Here is a 7,426-nt window from a genome sequence, read left to right on the forward strand (position 1 = left end):
CTTGCTCTTTCCATCCTTATGACTGAATATGGTGCTGCCCAGGGAGCAGAGGGACCCTTATCTTCCCAGTCCTAACTATGAGCATGTAGAGGCAGTGCCCAACCACTGCAGGGCAGGGAAGATTCCTCTACTGCTCTGGGATGATGGCAATCCTTCCCCAAGATTAAGCTTTTGAGTTAATTTCTATGCCTAAGGAAAACGTAAGTGCATTTTACCACCACTATGTGTCCAGGGTTTGGCCAAATGGCAAGACAGGGGACTTTACCAATAAGAATTTCAGGAGCATCCAGTATCTCCAAAGTATATCACTGTCCTAAAAGTAAAAAATTTTTCTTGCTTTTTTTTTTTTTTTTTCATAACACAAATTCTTAGCAGCCATGGCTGTAGGGGATGAGACTGAGGCCTAAAAGTGGAGAACAGAGCTGCGTTGATGCTTCTGCTTCTGTACACACTGGCCTCTCTGAACCTACTCTGTTCATAAGCAATTTAGGGAAATGGAAGCAGCTTACTAGTCACCAAAGCTGGAGCACACCCTGCGACTTTCTAGGTCATTACTCCTTTGATGAATTGTTGCATTTAAGCATTTCGTTGGAATGCATCCTCTTCATTAAAAGCATTATTACTGGGAAGATGTCTTTATGGGGCTCAAGGAACAATTGTTTCAAAGCCAGCTATTTAGCCAAGGAAATCCCCAGTCCCACTTCCACCAGGCATATGTGACTAACTTTAGCCATGTTCCCCCAGCACATGCCTACCTCATAACGTGATAGATAAAGTTGTTCTAAATATCACAAAGAGCTTCCCAAGAGAAAGAAAACAAGTGTTATTTAAGAGTCAGACTCGATGCCAAGGAGAGATACCTGTGACTCACGGCGAAGGACGGAAGTCTGTGTGAGAACCGAAGGTGTTACTCAGAATCCAATTCTGGTCTTAAACCTGGTCCTCTCACAGGGAGAGAGTTTACCTGAGCAAGAAAAAGATGTGATCTTGTGGCAGCAGGAGGCTTCTCTGGGACCCGTAACCACCCGAACAGAGATCCAGACCTTTACTGGAAAGACAGGTGTAGAGGGACTTGTCTCTTTCCTTTCCTTTTCAGGGAAGGCTATCTCAGTCACCATTTATTACATGAGGCCACCCAGGAGGCACACCCATTCGTTGACAAACATTCACTGGTCACCTCCAATGCACTGAACACTGTTCTGGGCACTGGAAATAGAATAGACAACGAAACAAAGCCCCGATCTCACGAAGCCTAAATTCTAGTGGGGAAATCAATGCAGATAAATGAATACATGCAGATAAACTCTTGCAAACAGGCAGGGCCAGGTGATATGAAGAAAAAGAAAACAGAAGATGTATACAGTGAAAAGGCGGGCTGTGTGGTCCAAGTTCTCTTTAAGGAAATGGTATCTGAGCAGAGGCTCCAGTGAGGTGGTAAAGAACACACTGTATAGAGACGAGGAGGAAACTGTTCTCAGGGTAAAGGAAACTTCAAATGCAAAAGACCTGCGATGTGAATAATTGCGTATTTGAGATTTGAGGAACAAGTGCCTAGAGTGATAGGGCAGAATGAGGGCGGGAGCAGTGAAAGCTGGGGATGAACCTAATTTCTCCAAGCCCTCATCACCCATGAAATATGATGTGCCTGGGGTTCTGTTGCTGTTCCTTGTCCGTCTTTCCTCTGTAATGACAGGAGCTGTGTCCTCATCACCTGTGTCCCTCCTGTGGTGGTAAGCAGGCCCTAAGCATCATGAGTTCAAAATGGGCTCTGGAGTCAGAAAGTCTTTAGCGTAAATGCCATTTTACTATTTAGTATTTGTATATCCTGGGCAATGCATCTAAACTCCCTAAGCATCAGTTTCCATGTCTGGAAAGAGACCAAGAATCCTAACTATGAAGGTCAGCAAATGGATGAAATGTGATTCCCCATGTAAAGCCCTTAGCCCAGAGCCTGTTGAAGGTGAGTTATAGGCAGGTTATATTAGGCGACAGAGCTCCAGGGGCTGTAGAAGCTGTCTAAGGGACAAGATGCGGGTCTCTCACCATGCAATTCTTAGAAAACATGCTTGGCAGATGAGGAATAATTTGGGGGCTGCTCTTTCTAGTTATTGCTTCTTGAAAATCTAACAAGACTCCTTCCACTATCTCCTTTGTTAGCAGCCATTGTATGGATCATAAACTAAAACGCTGCTCAGAATAGCATACAGCCTTTAGAAAACAGCTTTCCTCTGGTTCTAGCTCCTGGCTAGGAGTGAACTGGGACTGGGTTCTACTTTCAGTTATAACCAGGTGTCCTTGCTCTCTGACAGATCCGAAGGAGAGATATGTCTTCCAGTGTTTTTATAGGCAGACCACATCCTCATTCTCCACGTCAGCAAATAACACATTGTGTGGTGATTGCTGATTTACTGGTTTAGACTGAGAGCCACTGGGTGGGTTTCAAATGGCTTCCTCTTCTTCTTTTTTTTTTTTTGTCTTTTTGTCTTTTTCTAGGGCCGCATATGTGGCATATGGAGATTCCCAGGCTAGGGGTCCAATCAGAGCTGTAGCCACCAGCCTACACCAGAGCACAGCAATGCCAGATCCAAGCTGCGTCTTCGATCTACACCACAGCTCACAGCAACACCGGATCCTTAACCCACTGAGCAAGGCCAGGGATCGAACCCACAACCTCATGGTTCCTAGTCGGATTCGTTAACCACTGAGCCACGACGGGAACTCCTCAAATGGCTTATTGATGTTCATTATTGAATTCTGCCACCTAATGTGTTCACCATAAAGCTAGTGGGGTTTATTATTTTTTAATTTTTAAAAATTTTTGTCTGCTTTTTGTCTTTTTAAGGCCACACCCACCACATATGGAGGTTCCCAGGCTAGGGGCAGCTGGCCTAAGCTGAGCCGTGTCTGCAGCCTACACCACAGCTCACTGCAATGCCGGATCCTTAACCCACTGAAAGAGGCCAGGGATTGAACCCGTGTCCCCATGGATACTAGTCGGGTTTGTTGAACACTGAGCCATGATGGGAACTCCGCTGGTGGGTTTAGGTTTAGGTTCCCAATCTGCATTGACTTTAACTTGCAGGGTCTTTAACAATAGTTCACAGGACCATTTATTTTTTCATAAACTTTGCATAAGTAAAATATTTTATTTATTTATTTATTTATTTATTTATTTATTTATTTATTTATTTTTGTTGTTGTTGTTGTTGTTGCTATTTCTTGGGCCGCTCCCGCGGCATATGGAGGTTCCCAGGCTAGGGGTCGAATCGGAGCTGCAGCCACCGGCCTACGCCAGAGCCACAGCAACGCGGGATCCGAGCAGCGTCTGCAACCTACACCACAGCTCACAGCAACGCCAGATCGTTAACCCACTGAGCAAGGGCAGGGACCGAACCCGCAACCTCATGGTTCCTAGTCGGATTCGTTAACCACTGCGCCACGACGGGAACTCCAGCATAAGTAAAATATTTTAAACACAATCAGTTAAACTTACATGTCTTTCCCCACTGACCTGCCCTGTGTCACAATTCCCCTCACGTTGAGAAATGTCAATGTGACCAGGAATGACTTTTGGATTCAGCTAAAGGACAGCTGAGTTGCATATATACTTAATTTAGTTTAATGAGATAGAATGATGTGGTTCACATTCACTTTTTCGTATCGCTAAGTTACTGACGGCTGATCAGTCTAACAATAGCTATAGAATCCCATGCCTCCTGAGCTCACTCATCTGGCATTGGGATATAACAAGGAAGGACCAGAGGTTGTGCTTTGAAATGAGCGTGTTCCTATAGCTTCAAGCAGAGGTTTTTAGGGGGGTTGTAGAAGAGAAACGAGGTTTGAATTATATGGCGCTAGAAATTAGTCTATGAAAAGTTCTTCCAAACTCCAGCTGTATAATATAGAAGGCTTGGTTCTCATTGCTGGAACCAAATCAAATGAGAAGTTCTCTCCCTTATAACTGTTTTCCCAAATTTGATGGCAATTCTGAAAGTTTATATTACATAACCAATAATGAGCTGTGAGGCTGAAAAAAATTTTCAAGTTGCCAATTATCAGAAACAAATTTTGATCAATGATGATGAAGGAAAGATTAAAATATTTCTCTCTTCTGTCTACAAAAAATATTATAAAATTATTGAGAAGATGATCAATGAATATGCAGCAAAAATTTTCAGAGTGTGATAGGCAGTTATGGCATAATACAAATGTTCTGCTATATTTCTGGATTTTGTGGTGCTTGTGATGATTGACTGTTGGCCTTCATTTTTTTCATTTGTGTTTGTTTAATATTCTACATAAGTACTCACTGTTGGGCCTAGTTTTATATTCTTTTCTTAAAACTATATAAACTTCAGGATCCACGAAGCCGGATCTGTAACTAAGCAGGACTCCACGGGGCCTTCCTGAGACAGAGCCTCCCATGTCCTCCCCTGCCTCTTGTTTTCAGAAAAACTTTAGCCTCCTAGGTTTCCCCTGAGTTCCAAAGAACACATTTAATCAGAGAAGTGAGAAAATGCAAAAGGAAAGGAAAGCAGTCAAGCAAGACAAAATAATCATAGGTTAGTCATTAAACAAAGTCAAGGACCTTTAGTTCCTCCTCAAGGGCTACAGATAATATCCCGAGCCATATCTTGAGCTGTCTTGTGATACTGAAATCTCCGCTAGGTGGAAGAGGTTAACTATATGCTGCCTACAAGCACGCAGACCCCACACTGGTTGGAAAAAGAAAGCTCAGGGTGATATTGGCTCCTGATTACCTCACCATCCACCTATCAGAAGAGTATCCACAAGCTGATCCCATACTCTGAAGCCCTCTCCCCTACCCTGTCTTTAAAAACCTTTCCGTATGATAGGCCTGGAAGGGGAGTTGGAACATCGCTAATCTGTGAAGGTGGGGGAGGCTGTAGGTGATTTCTCTTGTTTTGAAAATTTCCATTTTTTTCACAATATGGCATAAATAAATAAATGAATGGAAAAAAAGAAAACAACAACACAAAACACTTTTCCCTGAAAGCCAACAAAAGCCATCAAAGAGTTTGCGCCTTCTGAGCACTAGCTACCTGGACTCTTGCTTGGTGCCCTGCAATAACTGCTGCCCTTCCTTCACCACAGCCTGGGGTCAGTGCATTAGCTTTACTGTATCAAGGTGAGCAAGCAGACCCAGGCTTGCTTCGGTAACAGATCTACTCCTGCCTACTATTTAGTCTGGTACCTAGCTCATCAGAGGTGCTCATTAAATACTTACTGAGGGAAGGAATGAATAAAAACATGTGACCAAAGGAATCTTTTTTTTTTTCTTTCTCTCTACACCTTGGTCGCTTTATCTGCAAAATGATGAATCTAGGGTAAGAGAGCTGGAGGTGATATCTTTGAGCCACTCAGGGTTTGGGATTTTCTTTGGCAAGGAGGAGTCACATTCCATGTGCTGCGTTTGCTTGTGCAACCTTTGCCCCTCGACTGATCACTTGAGTTCTGGTCTCTATTTAAGCGTCAAACCAAACAATTTCTGTGCTGTGGAACTGCATTATTCAATATTTCTATTACTGCCACACACTCAAACTAGAATGCTCTCCTGCAATCACAGGATCAGATTCTGAGCTCTCTAAGTCTTACATACTTTTGTTAAATTCGTATATTTAGCCCATTGCCTCATTTTCCCAAAGAGAGTTTGAAATGGTATCGAAAAATGCCTTCTCTCCCACGTGATTCTCGTAAAGCTGACCCACAGGGAGAGCATAGCAGAAAGAGGACTGGCATTCACATCTTATCTCCTATTAGCAAATTCAAAACGAAGAATTACACCACACAAAAACCGGGCTGACCTGTACTCCGAAAACTATAAGACACTGATGAAAGAAATCAAAGATGACACAAATAGATGGAAAGATATACCATGCTCGTGGATTGGAAGAGTTAATATTATCAAAACGAATATACTACCTAAGGCAATTTACAGATTCAATGCAATCCCTATCAAATTACCAAGGACATTTTTTCACAGAACTCAAACAAAATATTTTAAAGTTTGTTTGGAAGCACAAAAGACCCAGAATAGCCAAAGACATCCTGAAAAAGAAAAACAGAGCTGGAGGAATCAGGCTCCCCCACTTCAGACTATACTACAAAGCAACAGTCATTAAAACTGTATGGTACTGGCACAAAGACAGACATATAGATCAGTGGAACAGGATAGAAAACCCAGAATTAAACCCATGCACCTACAGCCAACTAATCTATGACAAAGGAGGCAAGAATATACAATGGAGAAAGGAGAGCTTGTTCAATAAGTGGTGCTGGGAAAACTGGACAGCCACATGGAAAAGAATGAAATTAGAACACTCCCTAACACCATACACAAAAATAAACTCCAAATGGATTAAAGACCCAGATATAAGACCAGACACTAGGCCAAACACTCTCTGACATAAATGACAGCAACATCTTCTCAGATCCACCTCTTAGAGTAATGACAGGAAAAACAAAAATAAACAAATGGGACCTAATCAAACTTCAAAGTTTCTGCACAGCAAAGGAAACCCTAAACAACACGAAAAGGCAACCAACAGAATGGGAGAAAATCTTTGCAAGTGAATCAATGGACAAGGGATTAATCTCCAAAATTTATAAACACCTTCTGCAGCCCCATTCCAAAAAAACGAACAACCCCATCAAAACATGGGCAGAAGGTCTAAACAGACAGTTCTCCAAAAAAGACATATGGATGGCCAAAAAACACATGGAAAGATCTTCAACATCACTCATTATTAGAGAAATGCAAATCAAAACCACGATGAGGTACCACCTTACACCAGTCGGAATGGCCATCATCCAAAAGTCTACAAACAAGAAGTGCTGGAGAGGGTGTGGAGAAAAAGGAACATTAGTACACTGTTGGTGGGATTGTAAATTGATGCAACCACTGTGGAAAGCAGTATGGAGATTCCTCAGAAAACTAAACATAGAACTACCATTTGACCCAGCAATCCCACTCCTGGGCATCTATCCAGAGAAAACCACGACTCGCAAAGGACACATGTACTCCAATGTTCATTGCAGCACTATTTACAATAGCCAAGACATGGAAACAACCTAAATGTCCATCGACAGAGGAGTGGATCCAGAAGATGTGGTCCATATACACAATGGAATATTACTCAGCCATCAAAAAGAACGAAATGCCAGCATTTTTAGCAACATGGATGGACCTAGAAACTGTCATGCTAAGTGAAGCCAGCCATACAATAAGACACCAACATCAAATGTTTTCATTGACATGTGGAATCTGAAAAAAGGACAGACTGAACTTCTTTGCAGAACAGATGCTGACTCACAGACACTGAAAAACTTATGGTCTCTGGAGGAGACAGTTTGGTGGGTGCGGGGTTCTGCTTGGGCTGTGGGATGGAAATCCTGTGAAATCAGA

The sequence above is a fragment of the Phacochoerus africanus genome, chromosome 6 (assembly GCF_016906955.1).
Source record: "Phacochoerus africanus isolate WHEZ1 chromosome 6, ROS_Pafr_v1, whole genome shotgun sequence".
Taxonomy (NCBI): Eukaryota; Metazoa; Chordata; class Mammalia; order Artiodactyla; family Suidae; genus Phacochoerus; species Phacochoerus africanus.